Source organism: Oryctolagus cuniculus, chromosome 15, assembly GCF_051225735.1.
Source record: "Oryctolagus cuniculus isolate XC-2025 breed Fujian yellow rabbit chromosome 15, ASM5122573v1, whole genome shotgun sequence".
NCBI lineage: Eukaryota > Metazoa > Chordata > Mammalia > Lagomorpha > Leporidae > Oryctolagus > Oryctolagus cuniculus.
This window is the reverse complement of record NC_142881.1, coordinates 61,110,239-61,132,330: the sequence shown is the minus strand read 5'-3', so window position 1 is coordinate 61,132,330 and position 22,092 is coordinate 61,110,239. Positions and strand designations below refer to the sequence as shown.

Genomic DNA, 22,092 nt, shown 5'->3' with positions numbered 1-22,092 from the left:
GTTGCAGCGCGCCGGCCGTAGCGGCCATTTGGGGGGTGAACCAACGGAGGGAAGACCTTTCTCTGTCTCTCTCTCTCTCACTGTCTAACTCTGCCTGTCAAAAAAAAAAAAAAAAACATTACCCTGATTGGCAGGTGAGTGCTCAGGTGTGGTCATGTAGGGGCATGAGGTCCCACGGGGGCGTGGTGAAGGCATGGTCTTCCAGTTCACAAACCTGATCCATTTCATCCTGTATGCCTGCCTACAACATCTCTACTGGGTGAACTTGATCAGCTCCCTTGCCTGGCCCTCCATTTCTTGACTGTGAGATGGGGCTACCGGTGAGTGCGTGCTGGGTTGTGGTAATGAGGCTAGGGCTGCGTGGCCCCAACCTTCCACATTCGGGGTGCAGCCGGTGGCTCCAAGTGCCTGGGGCTCTGTCACGGCTGCGCTGAGCCTGTGAAGCCAGTACCCCCTAGATCCTGGCTGCCCTCTGTGTTCCAGGGCGCCTTGCCGCCGGCTTGAAGGGCACCGCTGCTGTCTGCCAGCATCTGACAGGTGTTTTCACGAGAGGCAGATTGTGTTAGGCCAGTAAGGGCAGGCTCCGGAGAATCTGCAGAGCAAGGCCTGCAAGTTGACCTTCTGTCCGTCAAAGACAGCCCTGCTGAGAGAGCCTCCCCTGATCCGCTCCCTGCTGGTTTCTTGGAGCCAAGAGGCCCTCCGGCCATTTCCTCCCTCCCACTCTGCACTGCCCGCTTCCTCACTTGAGCTTTGTGGAGAACCAGGTCTTTGCTTCTGTCGGCCGGGCTCTGTAGGACTGGGCTGGATCTGGAGATGCTGAAGTGTTCACCAACAGGAGTTTGTAAAACTGACTTTTAATTACGCAAGTCATATGTGAATACAGTCTCCTTTTTAAAAGTGAAGAATTGGGGCTGGCATTGTGGCATAATGGGTTCAGCTGTTGCCTACAACGCCAGCATCCCACATGGGCACCGGGTCAAGTCCTGGCTGCTCCACTTCCAATCCAGCTCCCTGCTAATGTGCCTGGGAAAGCAGCAGAAGATGGTCCAAGTGCTTGGGCCCCTGCACCCACGTGGGAGACCTGGATAGAATTCCAGGCTTCTTGCTTTGGCCTGGCCCAGCCCTGGCTGTTGGGAACCTGCAGATGGAAGATCACTTTCTTTCTCTGTCTTCTCCTTCTGTCTCTGTAACTCTGCCTTACCGGGCACCAGGAGCTCTCCCAGGAGCAGGCAGAGTGGGCCCCTCCTGCAAGCCCTGAGTCAGGACTGCTGGGAGTGACTCGGAACCAGGCCCTCCTTTGACAGCCGCACAGGTTGGCAGAAGACCCAGCTCTTGTTACTGAGAGGGAGGGAGGCCTTCTCTTACAAAGAAACAGCCAGAGCCTAGTAAAGAGAGCCCCCCCTTCCTGCATTGAACACAAATGTGATGTCCGGAGCCACAGGAGCCTCATCACGCCCACAGGCAACGAGCTAAAGGGAGACAAGAGGAGGGTTCCCCTGCCCGGCTGCGCCGCTGACCCGACTCCCTCAGCTGCCACCTCAGGACTCCGAGTTACTGGAGAAAAGTAAGCAGCTCGGCCAGGGGTGGGGTGGCGTTTTTTGCTGCCGAGGGCCATCTGGACAGGCACAGCGTCATCCACAGGCCGTGCACAGCAATCAGCTTAACAATGAGTTGCTATGGGTTTATTAACTTCGAGTCCGCCTGCGGCTGCCTCAGCAGAGCCCCAGCAGATGATTTCGAGAGCCTTACAGGGCCCGCGGACTGGACATCCCCCACCCCTGTGATGGGTGGGCTTTGCTTACTTACGCAGCCAAGGATTCCTGCCTCGGGATTATCCCGTGGGTAGGCAGTGCCTTTCCCCCCGCAAGGTGATTTTGAGAACTGCCCGGGGAAGCACTCAGGGTCACCTTGTAACCAGTGAACGGACTTCCACTGCAGCACAGGTCCTGCTTCTGTTTTTTTTTTTTTTTTTAAGTTTTATTTATTTACTTGAGGCAGAGTTACAGGGAGGGGGCAGACAGAGAGGTCTTTCATCCACTGATTCACTCCCCAAATGGCTGCAATGGGTAGAACTGGGCTGATCCAAAGCCAGAAGCCAGGAGCTTCTTCTGGGTCTCCCACATGGATGCAGGGGCCTAAGGACTTGGACCATCTTCTACTGCTTTCCCAGACCATCAGCAGGGAGCTGGATCAGAAGAGGAGTAGGCAGGACTCGAACCGGCACCCACGTGGGATGCCGGCACTGCAGGCAGATGTTTAACCTACTACTACCTGTTTCCGGTAGCCATTCCCTCTGGGGAATATTCACAATGCTTTCCATTTTCACTTCTCCTTCAATCTGCAGCGAACATCCAATACACAAACTAGCACCTCTTCAGGGTGAGTAGCTGGAGTGGGTTCCCAGAAGCATAATTGCTGGGTCCCAGGTCATGCAGAACTTCAGAGCACAGCTGGGGTGCTGCACAAAGTGGCTGTATTAATGGACACTTCCTCTCAGTTGGGGAGCCATCTCTGGCTCCACGCTCTCGCCTACTTCTCTTCTATCAGAATAAGGTGTGAAGCCTTAGGACGAGCCCCAGTCTGGTGAAAATTGGGACTGTGCTTCAGCTCCCTGACAACCACCGAGGTGAGCTGTCTGTGTGCACGTGTCCATCTCTTGTAGTCCTCCTATTACCAAATTGCCTGTTCAGGGAACTCGCCCACTTTTCCGTTGTGTCACTGGTCCCTTCCTTCCTAATGTGCAAATATTCCTTCTCCATCGGGGATTCTGACCTTTGTCATGTGCATTTCCAGTCTGCTCTCGTGTGCAGCTGGGTTTCAGCTCAGCTGTGCAGCTTGCTCCACGGCACGTCCAGGAACCAGGACACTCAGAGAGCAGAGCCGGGACTTGCGGCCAGGTCCTGGGGTGCTGCGTCTCCCTCACTCCCTGTGAGGTCCTGCTACCCCCGTCCCCACCCTTGGTGTTCTGGAACCAGAGGTCTGCTTCCCCCGCTCCAGGCTGAAGGCTGAAGATGCCACCGTTCCAGTCGCTGCCCTGGGTGAGGGCTGCTGTGGTGCACGTGGGTCCTCCCAAAACACACGCGTGGCGACATCATCTGCAGTGTGGTGGTATGAAGAGGCAGGGCCTGCAGGGGGGATCATAAGGGCCCCGGCCTCGTGGAAGAGCCCTGAGGAGCTTGCTCAGCCCTCCCAGCACGGGGAACACCCTCCTTAAAGCACAGCCTGCCGCTGCCTTGGCCGTGACCGTCCCAGCCTCCAGCACCGTGGGCAACGCGTGTCTGCTGCTCCAGCAGGCTGGATGGACCAGGCCACTCACTCAGGTGCTCCTGTCGCCCCGCTGACCCCTGTACTCCTCCTGCACGAGAGCATTTCTTGGGACCTGAGATACAGGGCCATCGGTTCCCAGGCATCAGCTCCCTGCTTCCACTCTTGGGTCAGGCTCTGGTTCTTGGTTTTTCCTCTGCCTCCTTCCCCTCCTTGCTGCTGGAGCAGCTGGGGCAGAGGCCCCATGCCCCGTCCCTGCAGAAAATCCTCCCATCGTCCCCAGCTTCTGCTGGGCCTGGCTGGCCGCAGAACCCTGACTCTGCCTTGACAACTCCACCAGCCTCGTACCACACCAAACCATGCCCCTCAAGTCCAGGCAGGCCAGGTCCCATCATTCCGCTGAGTCTGCTTTCTTCCCCATATACACCTCCATTGTGTGTACTTGGCAAACTTCTATTCATCCTTCAACAACCTGATTTCCAATAACCCACCTGCACAGTTGGTCTATCTTTCCTCAGCATCTCTAGACCTCAGCAACACAGAAAATAATCTCAGTATCTGTTGGGGGTGGGAGGTGGGTGAGGAGGAGAGAGATGGGTGAGAGGGAGAGAGAGAGAGAGAACTTGAGGGTGAGAGGAGCAAGCTTTGGATACAGAGAGCCTGACTCCTGGACCGGGGCACTTGCCCAGTGATCCATATGGCTCCTACATGGTCCTCTTTTCACAGACTTTGAACCCCTGGCGTCTCCAGGCTTCTCTGAAGGGGGAAGAAATGATTGATATGCTGCCAGTCTTGGACACTGTGTGACCCGGGGTGAGCAGCCCAGCCTCTCTGGGCCAGCTTGCCCATAGGCAGGACAGCAGTGACAACGGCATGGCCTTTCTCATTGGGTCTTACGTGAGTCGTGTCTGTCAGCTACAGGACGAGAGGGGATTTTGGAAATTCTGCAGCCCCCCTGTGAGATTCCAGTTCCTGAACACACAGAGCAGGGCCAGCCAAGGCCAGACTCCACCAGCCCTCAGGGGGAGCCACCTCCTCGATCCTCACCTGTCTGCCCGGGGAGCGGGGAGCGGGGAGCGGAGCGAGCAGGCTGATGGAGACAAGAGGGGCCAGTGGTGGCTGGCGTGCAGCCTCCCCACCTCGCTCCTCTAATGCTCAGGTGTTGTCACATTCTGGGAGCAGCTGCAGGTCCCAGACGCCCCAGAGGCATCCACTGTCAGCCTGCATCCCTGGTTATCTAGCTGCTGAGTGGGAAGGGAGAAGGCGCCAGACAGCCATGTCCCACCTGCCAGAGCCAAACTTGACCCCACAGAGGCTCCTGCCAAGAAAGGCAGCCGCTCTATGTGAGGCCCTGGAGGGGCGGGGCTGCTGATCTCCATGCAGGGAGCTGGGATCTGTCTGCTGATGAGTGATCTGTTCCTCCTCTCCCCCCACCCCCAGCCCCAAGGCCTGGGCCTGGGCTGACTCATCCCAGAAAGGAGGAGGCAGGAAGCACAGCCCCCAGGCTCGGAGGAGACTCGTGGCTGGGCAGAGGTGAGAATTGCAGTCACGTCTCTGACCAGGCCAGCGCTCATGGAACATGTAGCACTTGCACTTGACTTTGCAGCATGGCGCCCTCCCCCAGCTGCTGTCTTGGTTTAGGCTCCAGGTGATCCCATGAAGAAGGCATGACGGGGGGATGTGGTAGTTGAGTGGAAGCCCTAGAGTGCTGGGTTCAAAGAGATCCTGAGGTTATGGTTGGGCTCAGTGTTGAAGGGTGCTGGGATTGATTAGTAATGTCTGCAGTGGGTACAGGCACCAGGTGGGATAATACAGGAGTAATAGAGTGGTCATCCCTGAACCAAAGTGGGGCCCCATCAAGGGCACAGGTTGTCTTATTCAGGAATGTATCCCACAGTACCTGGCCTGGCCCTGATACAAGGTAGTTGGTCGGTGATTGTTCATTGTATGTAAGAGAAAGTAGAACTGTGGAAATGCTGAGACTCATATATAAGAGGTGGGAGCTGCCTGGGGACACACGGTGAGTGAGTCGAGCTCTCCTGCCAAGCCCCAGGCTCTCCCCGCCTCCATGGGGAAGATCTACGTGTCCGTCTCTGGGCAGTGGCTCAAATCCTCTGTCCTCTACATAAACATGCCTATAAAATCCACAGCCGCAGGGGGGCCGGGCTGGGGGGGCCACTGTCGGGCTGGGGGTACTGGCATTGCACACGGACCCTGTTCTGGGCTCAGGAGACACCAGAGGCCACAGAGCAGCTTCTCCAGACCTGGGTGAGTGTGGAAATGACAGTCGTGGGACACGCTGCTTGCACCTGGGGGACCCATCACCCACAAACACTGCAGGGCCAAGTTGTGGCCCAAACAATCCTCAACAGGAAAGGTCAAGCATCTTGAAGAGACTGCTTCCCAGCAGCCCAGGGGCGGAGCTGTCCCATCCCCCTGCATCTCCCCACGGAATTCCTTGTTCTTTCCCAAGTGCTCTCTGGGCCCCCTGGGAGCTAGAAGGGAATCCCAGGGTGTGGGTGCTGAGAGGGGCCTTGGCGGCCAGGGGAAGGGCTCGCCCAGGCCCACAGACAGGCGAGTGTGAGTGGAGCTAGGCTGACTGCCGCAGGGCCCCTGGCTTTCCTCACGGTGGTGACTGGGTGACAGTGCTGCAGGACGAACGTCTCTCCAGGAAGGTGGGAACGCCTGGGAGCTGTTGAGAGAATGGGGTGGGGGCAGTGCCTGGAGAGAGGCTCGGGGTCGGTCCCGCTCAACTCTGGCCTGCAGTTCCCAGGGTGACGCCTGATGTCTGCCCCAGGCCCTGTCCATGCCACCCACAAACGACTCCTCACTCATTCATTTATTTTTAAAATATTTTTGGGTTTGTTTCCCATCCTTTGTGTTTACAGGGAAAACTACATAAACAATTCCAGAAAGAGGCCACCAGCTCCAACCAGCTGCTTGGGTTCAAGGTTGAAGTCAATATTTTTGGGAAATGGGTATTTCCTCCTGCCCTCCCCCTGCCCATCTGGCCGAGGGGAGGCCCCATTGTTTAGTGTAACGGGAGGGCAGGAAGAGCCGGGCAGGCCCCGAGCTGCGCCTCTTACACGCACGGAGCTCCTCTGCCTCCAGTCTCACCCAGGACTCCCGTTTTGCCATGGGAAACTCTAGTGGCATCAGGCCACGGGCCAGCCACTGGACCCAGATCGAAGCCGTCTACATTCTTGCTACTTTGCTAAAAGGACCCTCTGAATGGAGGAGGGCTGCAGGGGGTATATGCGTGGGGTGGGGGGAGATGGGTGATGCAGGGTGAGGGTTGGCGGAGTAGGGTTGCTGCTGCTTTCTAAGAGAGAGTCTTGGGTTGGAAACCGAGTCCCTGCCCAACTTGCTGGGGAGTCCTGTGCATTCAGACACACAAACACACACACACACACACACACACACACACCCTCGTAAGCATCTTCACTCACACAGGGGCCAACGAGGCAAGAGGTGCCCACCCACGCTAACTCCCAGGACACATGATCCCCCTCGGGGACTTGAGTGGCAGCTGGCTCAGCCGCAGCCTCTAGACCCAGCCCGACTCCTCTGGCCCTCCCGTGCATCTGGCACAGAGCAGGGTTCAGGTGATCACGGCCAGCAAGGGTCTCGCCTGCCCTTTGCCTTGACTGCCCCTCCCAGGTCCTTCTCACACTGTCCCTGGCCACCTACAGTGAGGAAACAGGCAGTGAGGCCAGGTGGCTGCCCGGAGGCCGACGCCCCTGGTGTGCCCTCCAGGGGATGGCTCAGTAGTCACAGTTCAGCCCTGGCGAGCTGCGCCCACTCCTGGGCTGGCTGAGGATTAGCAGAGCCTTCCTGCGGTAGCGGGGAGACAGGGACCCCGAGCTGCTTTGCTGAGTGACAGCAAAGGGAAGAGTGATGGAGGCAGGAAGGAGAGAGAATGAACGATGAGTAATGGAGCCCAGTCTCCTGGGGCTGGCAGCTTATCCAGCTGCAAACAGCAGATCAAGGCAAAAATTTGTTCTCAGGGAGTTTGCATGTGCACAGGAAAATCTGATCATTTTAAAGTATACATATATAAAGGGCGAAAGGGCCCTCGAGGGGCCCACAGTGTCTTTGCTGCCTCATGGCCATGTTCTGGGAAGACCTCCGGGTAATGGTCCCTGCCACCACCCTGTTGACCTTGGGGGAGAGGCAGGCTGTCTCCCAGTGGGCACCTGATCCAAGAGCAGACCCTCCAACCCCCTAACTTGCAGCAGGATGATTGAGAGGAGGCGTGTTTAAACCAGGCTGCACGCTGGGCTTGCCGACAACGAAGGCAGAGAAACAGGAAACGAAGGCAGAGGTGGTGTAGACCTTCGTCAGGGTTTCCCAGTTCCTGGCCCTCATACCTCCTTCCTACCCAGGTCCCCACACGGACAGCACCCTCCAGCCCCACCCCACACAGGACCCTTCGTGGCAGTGCCCAGTGGCCGTGTGCAGTCAGAGGACCTGCCACTGGGCAGAGAGCCTGGACGAGGCGAGGGTGCCAACCTGTGCGTCCTCAGCAGGTGGGGGGATCCTTGCAGAGGCCGCCCTGCCTGATCCCCCCTGCTCAGCCCCAGAGAGGGAGCCAGAGAGCAGGAACCCAGGGCGGGGGCCTGGTCCATCCCGCAGTTGCAGGTGCAATGCCAAGGATAGCAGCCAGCCCAGAACCTGGCGAGGTCAGAGCCCATCTCGTGTCACTGTCTTGTACTCCAGACACAGAGAGGCCGAGTGGCTTGTCCCAAACCACAGAGCCAGCGACGGAGCTGGCTCTAAACCCGGAAGCTGGGACGTCCATAGACCAGTGCCCAGGGGCCATCTGAGTCCTGGAGCCAGGCCCTACTGCATCCCCACCCCAGCCTCCCCTGCCACGATGACTCTAGGTGGAAGTGCACCTGCTGGGAGCCCTGCAGCCTGGCTGGCCGCGTCAAAACCACTGTCTTCCAAGGAGCTGTGCAGCCGGCATGCTGAGCCGTGAGGAAACCCCTCCTGTGTTTTCCGTTTCTCCCAAGCAGTCCGGTGCCACCTGCTCCGCTCCTCCACACCCTGAGTGGAAAACACCCGTGTTGCAGTGTGGAGCATCTGGAGTGGTTCTGGGGCAGTCCCAGAAGAGCTGGAAAACCTGCCTCGGTCAGAGCCTGCGTGGTGCAGCCCAGATCAAAGAAATGGGGACCAGGTAGGAAGGCCGGAGCAGGTGAGTGGGGAGGGGCTGAGTCTGGGTGGGGAGGTGGCTGGATGGTGGAGGGGTGGTGGTTTGGGTTTCAGATGTGGGTGGGGCTGGTGATAGGAGAGGGCATGCAGGCCAGAGGAGCCCCAGGAAGGGTGTGGGCTTGGGGCAGGCTGTGTGGTGTGACGGGAGCAGGGTGGGTGTGCTGAGCATTGCCTGGGCTGTCTAGGTGGGCTGGTGGGAGATGGGAGGCTGGTCAGGTGGGAAGGCCAGCTGGGGAGGGGGGACAGGGCCCCAGGAGGGCAGGCTTCAGTGGGACAGTGCAGGTGCCCACTCCATCTTCTCTGGCAGCTGCTCCTCTGCAAGCCAGCCGCCGCAGCCGCAGCCCCAGCCCCCCCACGCCCCCAGCAGTCAGCCGCCTCTCTCTCACCGTGGCTCCTCAGGACCGTGGTCAGGGCCAGCCCAGAGTGACCTCTGGGTGCTTTCTGGAAACCCTCCCCTCTCACATTGCACAGGCTCAGCTGTTTGGGGAGGACAAGGGGGAGGGGCAGGCCACAGCAGGAGGCTTTCCGCAGGGAGGGTGCACTCCTGACCCCCGCAGAGGCAGGGCTGGGGCGTGGGGGTGGGGCGAGGCAGCAGCAGGAGGCACAGCCGGGAAGGCCTAGAAAGAGTCACTCGTCTCCACCCTTCACCGAAGTCGGGGCTGGCCCGCGGCACCCGGGAAGAGTTTGTGGTGGATTCAGCAGTGCCGCAGAGGGGCTGAAGACAAACCCCCTGAGAGTCCAGGGGCAGTTCGCAAAAGTGCTTCAGGCCCGGGGCTCCTGAGACCCGAAGCCCTGGCTGTGTGACCTCAGGAGAAGCCTTTAACTTCTCTGAGCGCTGTTTTCCTCCTCTGTGACGGGGGACAGTGTGCTGACACTGTCGTATGCAGATCCCATGTATTAACATGTGAGAGGTGCTAACAAGAGTGTGCATATGCAGCAGGGGTAGGTGACTCAGCTGTTGCTGCCATGGCTCACTGTTAGCAGGACAGACCTGCCCATGGCTACCTGTTACCCAGTGGCCACCTGTGCCTGCTGGAGTCCTGGGCACAGCGGGAGGGTGTCCTGCCCCAGCAGGTACTGAAAGCGTGGAGAGTGCAGACTTGACTGTGGACAGTCCAGCCGCAGAGCAGCTCACCGGGGCCTTAGTAACAGGCCTTCCCTTCCCCACGTCCACCCCAATCAAGGTGCCGGCGGGGAGGGAGAAGGGAAGAGAATGAAAGGTGCTTAGAGAGGGGCTCCTCCTGCTCTGGGGGAGGGGAGGTCCCCAGGCTGCCCAGGGGACAGGGGTGGGGCTACAGGACACTGGCTGATGAGGAGCCATCAGGTGGCCTCACCACAGGCCGTCTCCCATGCAGAGGCCTGGGCACCAGCTGTCCTGTCAGGAGTGGCCTCCAGGGAAGGGGCTGGACGCCAGAGAGGAAGCCCAGGGCATGCCAGCCTGCCCGGGTCCAGGTCAGGGGCTGAGGCCAGCCCTCGGGGCACAGCTGCTCCCCTGGCTGTCCCCCAGGAACTGTCAAGTGCACAGTTCCTCCGACTGGGGCCCAGTTACTCACCCTGGAGTTCTGCTCTGCTTCCAGCCACCTCTGCTCCCAGTCTCAGCCCCTCCCATGTCCCCAGCTCAGTCTCAGACACAGGACAGATCGTGGTCCTAAGCAGCTGAGCTCCAGGAGGAGCTGGGGGGGAGGGGCGGCAGGCAGCATCATTCCTTCCCTGAAACCAACTGCGGGACCCCGGACGAGAGAACCCCTCTCTCTCCGCCTTTGTGGCCCTGGCTCTGGGCTGATGGATGGGCTTCCCTCCTTGGAAGCAGTGGGCTGGGAGAAGGTATGAGTAGCCTCCAAGACAGTGCAATCAGCACTTGAGAATGAGCTGGCTACTGGAGCCACAAAACCACAGCTTCTGTCTGCGTGGTTACCACAAACCCAGCCGCCTCTGCGGCCCCAGGGACGCCCAACTCGGTGACTTTACAGGGGCTTCTTCTTGGGTCCCGGGTATCAAGAAGTCTGACTGAACTGTCAAAATCAGAGGCGGGAGAGGGCACACAGACCCGTGCGAGTGCCCGCGTGTCCCTGCATGAGTGTGCATGTGGCTGTGTGCCTGCCCTCACGTGTTTGTGCATGCACACATGCATACGCCACATGCACTCATGCACTGGTGAGTACGTGCCTCTGTGCGTCTGGTCTCAAGGGCAGACCAGCGAGCTCAGGGGGGGTGTGTCTCTCCCACGCATCAGCCTTCGCTGAAGAACTGCTTTTCTCCTTCCCCCCGGAGGGGAGGAAGAGAGAAGCAGAAGATGGAACTTGCCTTCAGTGTTCCGAGAGAGGGTCTGTGGCCTCTCCAAGGTCACCCAGTGGGTTAGAACTCACCTCAGCCTTGCAAGGCAAAGGCCCAGAGGCCCTGGCGGGAAGTGCCGTTCACAGGCTGCTGCCGGGGCAACAGAGGGGCTGTCCTCCCTCCCTGTCTCTTGGAGGCCCCAGGAGGAGGAGCAGGGGCCAGCGGGCTTGGGGAAGCTCTGCATCCTTAGCCATGGGCCCAGCCTGCCACCCTAACCCTATCCCTAACCCTAACCCTAACCCTATCCCTAGTCCAGCCTGCAATCCTAACCCTAACCCTAACCCTATCCCTATCCCTATCCCTATCCCTATCCCTACCCCTATCCCTAACCCTAACCATATCCCTAACCCTAACCCTAGCCCAGCCTGCAACCCTAACCCTAACCATAACCCTATCCCTAACCCTAACCCTAACCCTTTCCCTATCCCTAACCCTAACCCTAACCCTAACCGTATCCCTAACCCTAGCCCAGCCTGCAATCCTAACCCTAACCCTAACCCTAACCCTTTCCCTATCCCTATCCCTAACCCTAACCCTAACCCTTTCCCTAACCCTAACCCTAACCCTAACCCTTTCCCTAACCCTAACCCTAACCCTAACCCTAACCCTATCCCTAACCCTAACCCTAACCGTATCCCTAACCCTAACCGTATACCTAACCCTATCCATATCCCTAACCCTATCCCTATCCGTAACCCTATCCCTATCCCTATCCCTAACCCTAACCTGACTTTGTGGGTCGGGAGCATTCTGAGCTGCACAGGTCACACCAGTCTGACTGGGGCCCTGGTCACTTGAGAGCACAGCTGGTACCCCTGGAAGCCAGGCCACGGTCCCCAGGGCAGAGTGTCTGGGGAATCCTGGCCCCTTCCTTCCAGAACACAGGTGGGCCCTGCTGCCCAGCCTCCTCGGGGGACTCCTGCCCTGACCCTGCTGCCTGCGACTGGTCCAGCGTCCAGGATGGCAGCCAGAGAGGTGACGCACACGCTGGCCGCCATCTTTGACTGGAACAGCTGAAGCCGGGCTGCCGCTTCTGAGAGGAAGGTCAAGGATTCCAAAGAGGGGGCGGTTTCCCTTCCTCCCAGCACTGCCAGGCAGACAAAAGCAATGGGAACGTCAGGCAGCCCCCAGGTCCTGGTTCCCCCATCTCTCAGCTGCCTTGTCAACGCCGGGGGAGGCCGAGCCTGGACCACGCCAGCCACGTGGACGGGATCACGGCAGGTCTGTGCAGAGGCAGGGAAACCGCGGGCACCTGCGTCGGCAGGGAGTGCTCAGCACTGGCAACGCGGCCCTTCCTGCTCACTGGAAGCTGGAGGGGGCAGGATGGGCTCCTGTGACCCGGCCCATGACCCTCAGCTGGGAGCCCTTTCTGATCTCGTCCCCTAACCCGAGAGACACGGGCCACAGGGCAGAGCGGCGTCCCAGGTGCGAGGGGAGACACCCTCTCCCTGCCCCGTGCCTGCCTCAGGCAGTGCCTTTTCTCGACACAGTTCTCGGGGAGACGCTGCGTGTCCTGCAAGCGACTCGTGGCAGGCCCCGGAGAACCCTGCCCGTCTGCCAGCATCCCGGCCACACTGTCCTGGGTTAATTCCTCCTGTGGCCAAGCCCCTAGCCAGCCCCGGGCCTTCATCCCTGCTTCAGCCAGGAACTCTCCACCTGCATCGCAGACGAGGCAGGACAGCCTTTAGGAGCAAAGTTCCCCCGGCTGCCCTTCCTGGCCCGGCCACACTGCCGCCCCTTCCCCAGATGGCCTCTTAGGAGGGGACACCTAAGACTCCAGGGAGAAGGAAGGCAAGATGAGCTGGCAGCATCTTCCCTGGGCTCTTGGACCCTGGTGCCCTTGGTGCAGGCGGGGCAGGGGAGTGGGCAGGAGCACAGAGCGTGGCAAAGCCACATCGCAACTCCAGTGTGGAGCCGCTTGGCCGGCCAAGCAGACCTGAGAACTTCCGCTGGGTCTGAGGAGGCCATGGCCAGGCCCAAGTGGAGCCCTGCGTGGGAGTGCCCCCTGTGGCTCTGAGAGTGCAGGCCCAGAGAACTCCCACCACCACCATTGCCACCATTGGCTCTTAGGGTCCCTGACTCAGCCTGCAAGGCCCCAGGCTGGAGGAGAGCTGGCCCCGGGCTGAGACACGGAGCCCAGCTCCTTTTCTTCCCTGTGTAAACAGATGACTTAAGGGCTTAGGGACAGAAAAATAAATAGCCCTGCTGGCCACAGCCAGCCTCTGTGGCAAGAGCTTGTTTTTCCTTTGGGAAGCGGTGTCTGTTCTCCGAAGCCCTGGGAGAGCGGGCCTCCGCACCCACTGGCCACTGGCCTGGGCAGAGGGGCTAGCTCTGCTTCCGACCAAATCCCCCTGCCCAGTACCAGACACGGCAAAACAAGTGCCTCCCAGGGGCCCGCTGTCCCCTTTGCAGAATTCCTCCATTTGTGAACGATGCTGAGGCAGGAAGGGTACACTGGGATCGGTCCCCCAGAAACCCTTGGGCTGCTCATGGCACAGGATGCGACTAGACAGTGCCACTGCACAGTTGCCATGTGCACCAATGCTGCCACTGGCGTGCTATGTGAGCCTGGGCCGTCTACACCATCTCCCTGCGCCTTGGCCACCAGGTCAGGGAGTGACGTCCCGGGCCATGCTCCGCCCCCAGCTTTGTGCCAGCTCTACCCTGCATCACAGAACAGAACCATGTGTCTCCCCCACAACACGAGCACCCTCCCTCCAGATGTCTGCTCTCAGCCGACACCCAGCATGGAGACGTTTGCGCACATCTGCATGGCGCAGCCTGGCTCGCTCTGCAAAGCCCAGATGTTTGGGCAGTGTGTGGACTCCCCTTTCCGGCCTCCCAGGAGTGGGGTGGGGGGCGCGGCGTGCTGTGTGGAACATCTGTGGTTGCAGGGAGCCCAGCCCTGGCCCTCACTAAGGCGGGCCTCTGACCAGGGGCCCTCCACATACGAGATGGGGGTGGAGACAGTCACCTCGGCTTCTGGCACCCCAGGGCCTGCAGAATGTGACAGCCAGCTGGCCCCCTTGCCAGGAGGCAGGCAGGGGTGGAGAGACACTCAGGGCTGGTGGGGGGCACGGGGACCTCTGCAGAGCTGGAGCTTGGGGGCAGGAGTGAGACCTGGTTCTGGCCCTGGCTCAGCCGTCCGATTACTGTGTGCCTCCCTCCTTCGGCCTGGCTTCCCACATCTGCGCAGTGTGGGGCCTGGGCATCCAGCCCCCGTGCCCATGGAAAGCCTGGCAGATGCCAGCCCTCCCTCCCTGGTCAGCACCACCACTGATTCTGGTTCACCAGGTGTGCACTGGGTGTGCTGCGCCAGGGACTCTGACCCAAGCCCCGAGGTGTGCCTCCAGGTATGGGAACCTGCTGACCTGCGGGGGCCTCCATGGTGCTCATGGTCGCTCCGGGAGGCTGGAATCAGCCTGCTCTGGCCTCCAGACAAGCACAGGTGGGCAGAGATGTCTGCAGAACACCGGGAGCCTGGGTGGTGCCAGCAGCATGAGGATGGGCAGGAAGACGTGTGTATGCCCCAGGGGGTCTGGGTGTGCTCCTCTGTGTGGTGGGGACTGTGTGCCTGGGTGCACATGTCATCACTGCCTTGTGTGAACATGTGTGTCATCAATGCCATGTGTATGCTTGTGTGCGTGAGTGTGTGTGTCATCAACACCGTGTGCTTGCTCCCCAGACTGGGTTCTTGCCACCCCACCGCTCCCTGATGCCATCGCTGGTTCAGTGGAGCAGGGAACAGTGCCTCACTGGCCCAGGAAGGCCCTCCCGCCCTGCCCTGCTCCCCTGCCACCTGTATCCACTGCAGGGTTTGCAGGGCTGGGCCCTGGTTGGGAACACAGCAGGGAGTGTCTGGGGAGGGGACTGGGCTGGGCCAGGTGATGGACGGGCTGGACACAGCCCGAGACTGGGGAGGCACTGGGTTCACAGAGGTCCTTCCCACAACACTTCCGGAAATTCCGGGTCGGCCATAAGCCTGAGCAGACCTCCCAGCACCCTCAATTCTGTCTATTTCCATCCAGCTCACTCTCTGGGCCTAAAACGTCCCATGGACTGGGAGTAGAGGGGATGGCCCAGAAGGTCCCCCCTACCCAGGACCCAGGTTGCCATCACTCTTCTGCCTTCCTCCCTACACCCCAGGCTGCTGGGCCTGCTCGGAGGCCGGGCTCCTCTGGGCCATGGCCCACCAGCAGAAGGGCTTCCAGGGCAGAGCAGGCAGAGCAAGACACAATCGGGGGTGACTCCGGCCATACACGGGGGAGGCCGGGGCAGTTGGCAGCTCGGTGGTCTTCCCAGGCCTTATCCTAGGCTGACCCTATTTCTCTTTCTTTTCCCCAAAATGAATATCTCATCCAGCTCACATACACACTTACACACACACACACACACACACACACACACGCCAGGATCTCCTGCCTTTAAGACAGTCAATCCCGGCCGCCTCCTGCTGAGGTGTCACGAGGCCGAGCAGTCTCCCAGGCGCTGTCCACACGATGACCGACCTGATCTTCACAGGGACCCTGTTCTTCCTGTTTTGCAGGAACCAACCGAAGCCAGCAAGACGGAACACCCAGCCAAGGTCACACCGGAAGTCCCGGCTGCCCCACGTTTGATCCAGCTCCCTGCTAACGCTCTTGGGAGAGCAGCAGAAGGGGGCCCAAGGACTTGGGCCCCTGCCCTCTTGTGGGAGACCCAGAAGCAGCTCCTGGCTCCTGGCTTTGGGCTACTGAGCACGAAGGGGCTGCCAGGCCCCGTGCCGAGTGCTTTTCACGCACTAGCACTAGCCGACTCCATGAAGGTCCTGCTTCTTTAAGGGCCAGGGCAGGACGCGATGTGCAGCTCGGGCAGGAAGCCCGGGGGTGGCAGGAGTCGGCCAGCTTTCTCTCCATAGGGCAGAGCGTAAACATTTTAGACTTCTCTTTGGCAACTACTCAGCTCTGCATTGCAGCCAGCAAAAGACAATATGTAAACGAACACATGTGGCTGCCTTCCAATAAAACACTATTCATGAATGCTGGAATGTGAGCTTCATATAATTTTCACATGATACAAAATAGTCTTTTTCCCTCCCCAACATTGAAAAAATGTAAAAAGCATTGTTGGCTTGCAAGCCATACAAAAGCAGGAGATGGCTGGGTTTGGCCCTTGGGCTGGATGTTGCCAACCCCTGTGTAGGTACAGCTCGGGAGCCCTGTGTGCTTTGTGACTACATGGATTCTTGCGGAGCTTCAGCCAGGATCTCGCTTCCACCCCAGAGGACCAGTGCTAGGGTCTGGTGAGAGTTGGACGTGGTTAGTCCTGATCCTGAGCTGGGATCCAGAGCTACGTTGGGAACACTATTTAGGGATGGGCACCATTTCCTGTCTGATCTTGGGTGCAAGAGGGAGAGCTGCAGTTTGCTTGCTTAAGCCAAGAAGCTGTGTTGTTGGCTCCTGTCACTGAGGAGCGCGGGGACAGACAGAGTTGCTTCAGGTAGTAAGACCCAGGTGCTCCAACAGCACTGGAGTTAGTCTCTTCCCACCTCTTGGCCCCAGGTTTCCACACTGGCTTCACACTCTGCTCAGTCTTCCTAAGGGGTGAGAAAAGTGCCCACAGCCACTGAAGGCTCACTTTCTATCTCAGCAAATCCAACTGAGGGCCGGTGCTGTGGTGCAATAGGTTAAGCCTCCACCTGCAGCGCTGGCATCCCATTATGGGACCGGTTCTAGTCCCGGCTGCTCCTCTTCCGATCCAGCTCTCTGTTATGGCCTGGGAAAGCAGTAGAAGATGGTCCAAGTCCTTGGGCCCCTGCACCCGCGTGGAGACCCAGAAGAAGCTCCTGGCTCCTGGCTTTGGATCGGCACAGCTCTTTGGGGAGTGAACCAGCAGATGGCAGTCTCTCTCTCTCTCTCTCTCTCTCTCTCTCTCTCTCTCTCTGTGTCTCTCTCTCTCTTTCCCCTTCTCTCCGTATCTCTGCCTTTCAAATAAAATACATAGTCTTAAAAAAAATTGTTCCTGGATGGAAACTTTACAAAAAAATGGTTGAAAGCAAAACTCCACTTCTGCAAACACTTAGGAAATTTCCAGAAGATGCCTGTAGCCTGTGTGACTGGCCAGGTTTGGGGCACGGAACTCCCACTGAACCACTCAGCACATTCGGGGGAACGGCTGCCTGATTAGCCCCTGGAGCCACGGCCAGGCTCAGGCCCCGCGGGGGCAGCGCGCACTGAGCGGAGGACGCCTCCTGGCAGGAAAGTGAGAAGCAGTCGAGTGGAGGAGGGTGGGAGGAGCCGTCGCCTGCCACAGAACCCGGATGAGTGTCCTCTTCTGTACCAGGGGACAGTGACATCACCGCACATGGGTGACCTGAGCGCCGGGCCCACAGTAGGCGCTCTGCGGCACCTGGGAGGCTCCTCTGGCCGTGGACACGCAGCCTCTGGTTAGAAGAGAGCCCCCCAGGCGGTGAAAAATGAGGCAGCATCTGGGGCAACACCGGCTGACCCGGTGATCCCACCTCGGGTGTAGACACCAGCCTGGCCCAATCCTGGCTGTTGCAGCCACTTGGGAAATGAACCAGTCAATGGAAGATCTCTCTCTCTCTCTCCCTCTCTCTCTCCCTCCCTTCCCCTCCCCTTCTCTTTCTCTTTCTCTCCCTTTCAAATAAATGAGCAAACACAACTTTTTTTTTAAAGGAAGGTGATCTTCACACATGCTACAACGTGGTTGAACCTGGAGGACATGGAGTGAGTGAAATCAGCCAATCGGAAAGAAACAAACGCTGGAATTCCACTCAGACGGGGGACCTGGAGTAGTCAAATTCGTGGAGACAGTGGGAGTTGCCAGGGCTGGGGGAGGTGGGGGTTTTTGGTTTAAGGGGCTCAGAGGCTCAGTTCTGTGAGCTGCAACAGTTCCAGTGATGCACAAGGCTACGAATGGATTCTGGGCCACAGAACCGTATCCCCAAGTGTGGCCACAATGGCAAGCTTTGTATTATGGGTGTTTTACCACAATATTTTTTTAATCTAAAAGAAGAAGGGGCCGGCTCTATGGCGCCAACATCCCATATGGGTACCGGTTCGAGTCCCGGCTGCTTCTCCTCTGACCCAGCTCTCTGCTCTGGCCTGGGAAAGCAGTAGGAGATGGCCCAAGTCCTTGCACCCCTGCACCCATGAGGGGGACCTGGAAGAGGCTCCTGGCTTTGGATCGGCGCAGCTCTGGCCATTGAGGTAAATTTGGGAGTGAACCAGCGGACCGAAGACCTTTCTCTCTGTCTCTCCCTGTCACTGTAACTCTACCTCTCAAATAAATAAATACAATCTTTAAGAAGAAGAAGAGGAGGAGGAGGAGGAGGAAGAAAGGCCACACAGGGCAATGCTTACCTCAAAGAGGCTCAGCTCACAAGGGCACTCCCTGCAGAAGCCTCGAGAAGTGGGCAGGTGAGGGCACCTCCCTCCCCTCTGCCTTCCTGCCCTTCCCCTCACACTTGCCTCCTGTTGGGGGCGGGTGGCACCCCACATAAAGTGTAGCCACAGGCTCCGTGGGAGAATGTGGGCTGGGGCATTTCCATTGAAAACTATCAGAGCACCTCACAGAGCCCAGTGTTCGAGAGCACACTCTCGGGCGGCGGGTGAATGGATGGAAGGCTTTGCTGGCAGAATGCAGTAAGGGACTCTCTTCCCTGTAGATGCAATGTAGACACCCACGAGTTCCAGCTAAAAACATCGGTTTGCACAGCCTGGGAAGCAGCACCTGCTCACGCAGGCCCCGGGTGCAGCTCTGCCTCCTGCAGGTCAGGCCTCTTGGGAAAGAATTGAGCAGGCATTCGCAGAGCTGGAGAAGAAGAGGCTGACAAACGGAGAAATCTGGCCAGCGGGCGGAACACCCTCGGGAAGGCGAGCGCCGCGGGAACGCCGGTCCAGCACTGTGCACACAGCCTCCTCAGCTCCTCGCAGCCCCTCCAAGGGGGACACCGTGGCTGCTTGTTCCTTGTTACCAACGAGACACAGAGGGGCCGAGCCCTTTCCCCACAGTCACACAGCCACCCCTCCCAGGCCCTCTGACCCCCGCTCTTGTAGGGAGTGGAGGAAAGTCTGTTCTTCCCCCAGACAGACCTGGCCATCCTGGCCGTCCCGTCACCGCACCGGGCAACCTCCTGTCCTTTGGGCCGGTCGCAGGTCCATGTGATCTGTGGTTTAACCAGGTGGCAGCCTCCGGGCTCCCCCTGCAAACGAAGGCCCCTGAGGACTTTCTCCTCTTGTGCCGCGGCGTTGGGAGAGGCAGCGTGGAGAAGGAGCGAGCATGACAACAAGCGGCCAGCAGGGCCTGGCTCCTCCCCTTGTGCCCCCAGGTCTGCTTGGCCACATCACTCGGGCGACAACCCGGTGCTACTCCCTTCAGGGAGCCTCCTCCTGCATCCCGCCAGGGTCCCAGCCCCTGTCTCTGTGGCACCTGTTCCTGTCGGATGGGGTCGTGCCTGTTTATCTCTCTGTTTCTGCTGTCTCCTCCAAGCAGCCTCTGTGAGAGCAAGGACCGCGATCTGAGCCGTCTCCAGCTCACCACAGCGCCCCACGTGCTGCGCGTGTCCAGTAAGCCCTCGGGAAAGGGGTGGCAGGGAACGCCAGCATCAGCAAGGGCTTGTGGTCTCAGGCTAAGAAACCTACCATGGAACAGCCTTGCCAACGTACAGAGGGACAAAGTCGGGGAACGATCAGGTCAGTATGCTGTACTTCTTTCTGCCTACTTTGCATAAATTCAGGAGATGGGGCCCTAGGGACTGCCTTCCACTCAGAGAGACCAGACGCTCACTCAATCATGCAGTTGAAGAGGTTGTGCACTGCACAACTGCAGAAGGTGCCGTGAGCACTGGGTTCTCGGAGAACGGAGCTGCCTGGCGCTGTGCAGTGGACAGCCTGTGTGCCGGAGGGGCCAGGGACAGCAGCCGTGTGCGAGAGAGGAACGCGACAGGAAGGCGAAGAGAGAGAAATTAGTGTGCAGAAGGAGTGCTAGAACAGACCAAAGCAACCATTACTTTAGCTGCTCTCCCTCTCCTTATTCCATCTGTTTGGTGACAGACAACAGGAGTTACCCGCTAACCGCGCCGAGGCGGGAAGTCCATGGGTTCACAACGGCACGGCTGCACCTCCGCAGCTCTTCCCCTCCGGGAAAGCTGGAGCCGCATCCCGGGACACAGCGGCCCCCTGGTCCCCTCCCCTGCGCCCGGCCGCCCGGCCTCCTGTGCGTGGACTTGCACAGCACGTGGCTTTTGGGGCCTGGTTATCGCCTTCAGCATAACATCCCTGAGGCGGCTGCCCACGTGGGCTGCCAGGCACTGCCCTTCCTTCAGCGGGCTGGCTAATACCCCACAGTCTGCCTTCTTCCTCTGCCTTCACCCATAAGGCACAGGAGGCCCTGAGAAGTGACTCCACAAAGCCCCCCACGCTGCCCGCCACGCCAATACGGCAGCTCTGACTGTGTATTTCCTGCGCTCGTAGCGGGTAGGGGAGACCCCTCCCTCCATGAGGGACCGATCAGAGGATCTACAGCTCTCAGGGGCAGCAGCTGGGCCTCCAATGGAACAAGCTCCAAAGATCACAGGCGCTGGCTGCGGGGTTCACCACCGGTAGCCCCAGCTCTGCCCAAGCTCGGGGCTGCTGTGCAGCGGTCCTCGGAGCAGTGACGGCCCTTCCTGGCCCTCACCACCCGCCAGGGCTGTCACAAGCATTTGATCGTCTCGCACCCATGAACTCCGAGGAGCGTCCCAGCGCCCTATGAAGCAGGGACCATTGCCATGCCGCTGGGTACCTGCAGCATGGAGTGGTTAAAGGGACTCACACACCACACACAGCTGGTGACGAGCCCGTGGTGTCGTCTCTGACGTCCCCCGGGGATGTCAGCACTGAGAGGCCAGCCCCTGGCGTGGCTGAGGAGCTGCCCAGCTGTGGACGGGGCGCGGAGGGCTCCTCCTCGTGCAGAACCCTGCTCGTGCTGTGGGCTGGGCAGGCGGGACTGGGAGGGCTGCGCCAGCGCGGAGGAAGAGGACTGTGTGTGCTCCTCGTGGGAAGGTGGCGGGCCCGGTGCACACACTCACACACACTCCGCGTCTCCGCTGACAGGAAGAGGAAATGCCTTGCATTTCCCAGCCCCTTGTCCCGAGGCCAAGCCTAAATAGCAGTCCTAAAAATACAGCCTGGACGCCACACAGCGCTACCAGCTCCCTGCCTCCCGGCTCAGGCCCCCCTGCTGCTCCCCTCGGGTTTATTTTTGAATGGGGAGGCTGCCTGCTGGTAACCTGAGCTGGAGAGAGCTGCAGTCTTTTTCTTTCATGTCTCCTTCCATTCAGGTTTCTGGAGCAGAGAGGGAAGGGAGGGAGGGAAGCAGGCTGCCTCGGTCCAGGAGGAGCACAGAGGGGACTGGCGCAGGCCCTGTGGGTCGTGAGCCCGTGCCGGGCGCAGCACCGCGGCAGGCTGGGGAACTGGGGTCCCAATGCCGCCCAGCCCTCCACACACACTAGCCGTCCCCTGAGCCTTAGACCAAACCCCAGAGCGCAAGGCCCAGGACACATTCATGGTCCTCAGCCGGTTCTGAAGGATTCCCCTACTTTGAGACTGTGGAGCACACGTTTAGCAAAGCTGAGGGAAAAACTGAAAACCTCCCCACTGTCTACGAGCAGGCAGGAGGAACTCCTGTGTGATGCTCTGTGCCCCTGTGACCCCTCCCCAGACCCGGATTTCAGCTCTGCGGATCCCGGGGTCAGTCCCAGAAAACGGACACAGACCAGCTTCCAAGCTCTGCCCTCTCCGATTGCCCATTTTCAGGGGTTTAGAGGAAGCCAGTCTCGCCCTCCTGCACCCTCTGGATTCCCCTGAGAGAAATGCCTCTAACGTCCCAGCAGAGGGCGCCCTGTGACTTCTCAGCACAGTGACCTAGTTCCTGGGTGCCAGGGCTGGAGTCCTTGGCAGGCACAAACCCAGCTGGGCTGAGGGGTAGAGCTGCTCCTTGGGCCCCCTCCTAGTCCTGCCTGGGCAGGGGTCTGTCCGTGCCCCGCAGTGGGTGGTGTCGGTAGGTTCCCAGATGCCTTGGGACTGCAGTGGCTGGGCGGCTGCCCTCCTCCAGAGCTCTCAAAGTCCCCACACGGTACACGGCTCCCCTGTACAAAGCTCAGCAGCACTCCGACCGCCCCAGCCTGCCCTTTGCTAAGGCCTCTGCTCTCTGCCTTCTGAGAGCTTTTTTTTTTTTTTTTTTTTTTTTTTTTTTTTTTTTTTTTTAACAGGCAGAGTGAACAGTGAGAGAGAGACA

The 22,092-nt window shown here is 59.4% G+C and overlaps 1 long non-coding RNA gene across 1 annotated transcript; it reads left to right on the top strand.

Moving 5' to 3' along the window:
- The first annotated feature begins 6,734 nt into the window (after window positions 1-6,734).
- On the top strand, window positions 6,735-15,830 carry LOC149122012 (uncharacterized). Its single transcript, XR_016221352.1, has 2 exons — window positions 6,735-8,443; window positions 15,359-15,830. It is a non-coding gene; the product is annotated as an uncharacterized LOC149122012 (long non-coding RNA).
- The last annotated feature ends 6,262 nt before the right edge of the window (window positions 15,831-22,092 follow it).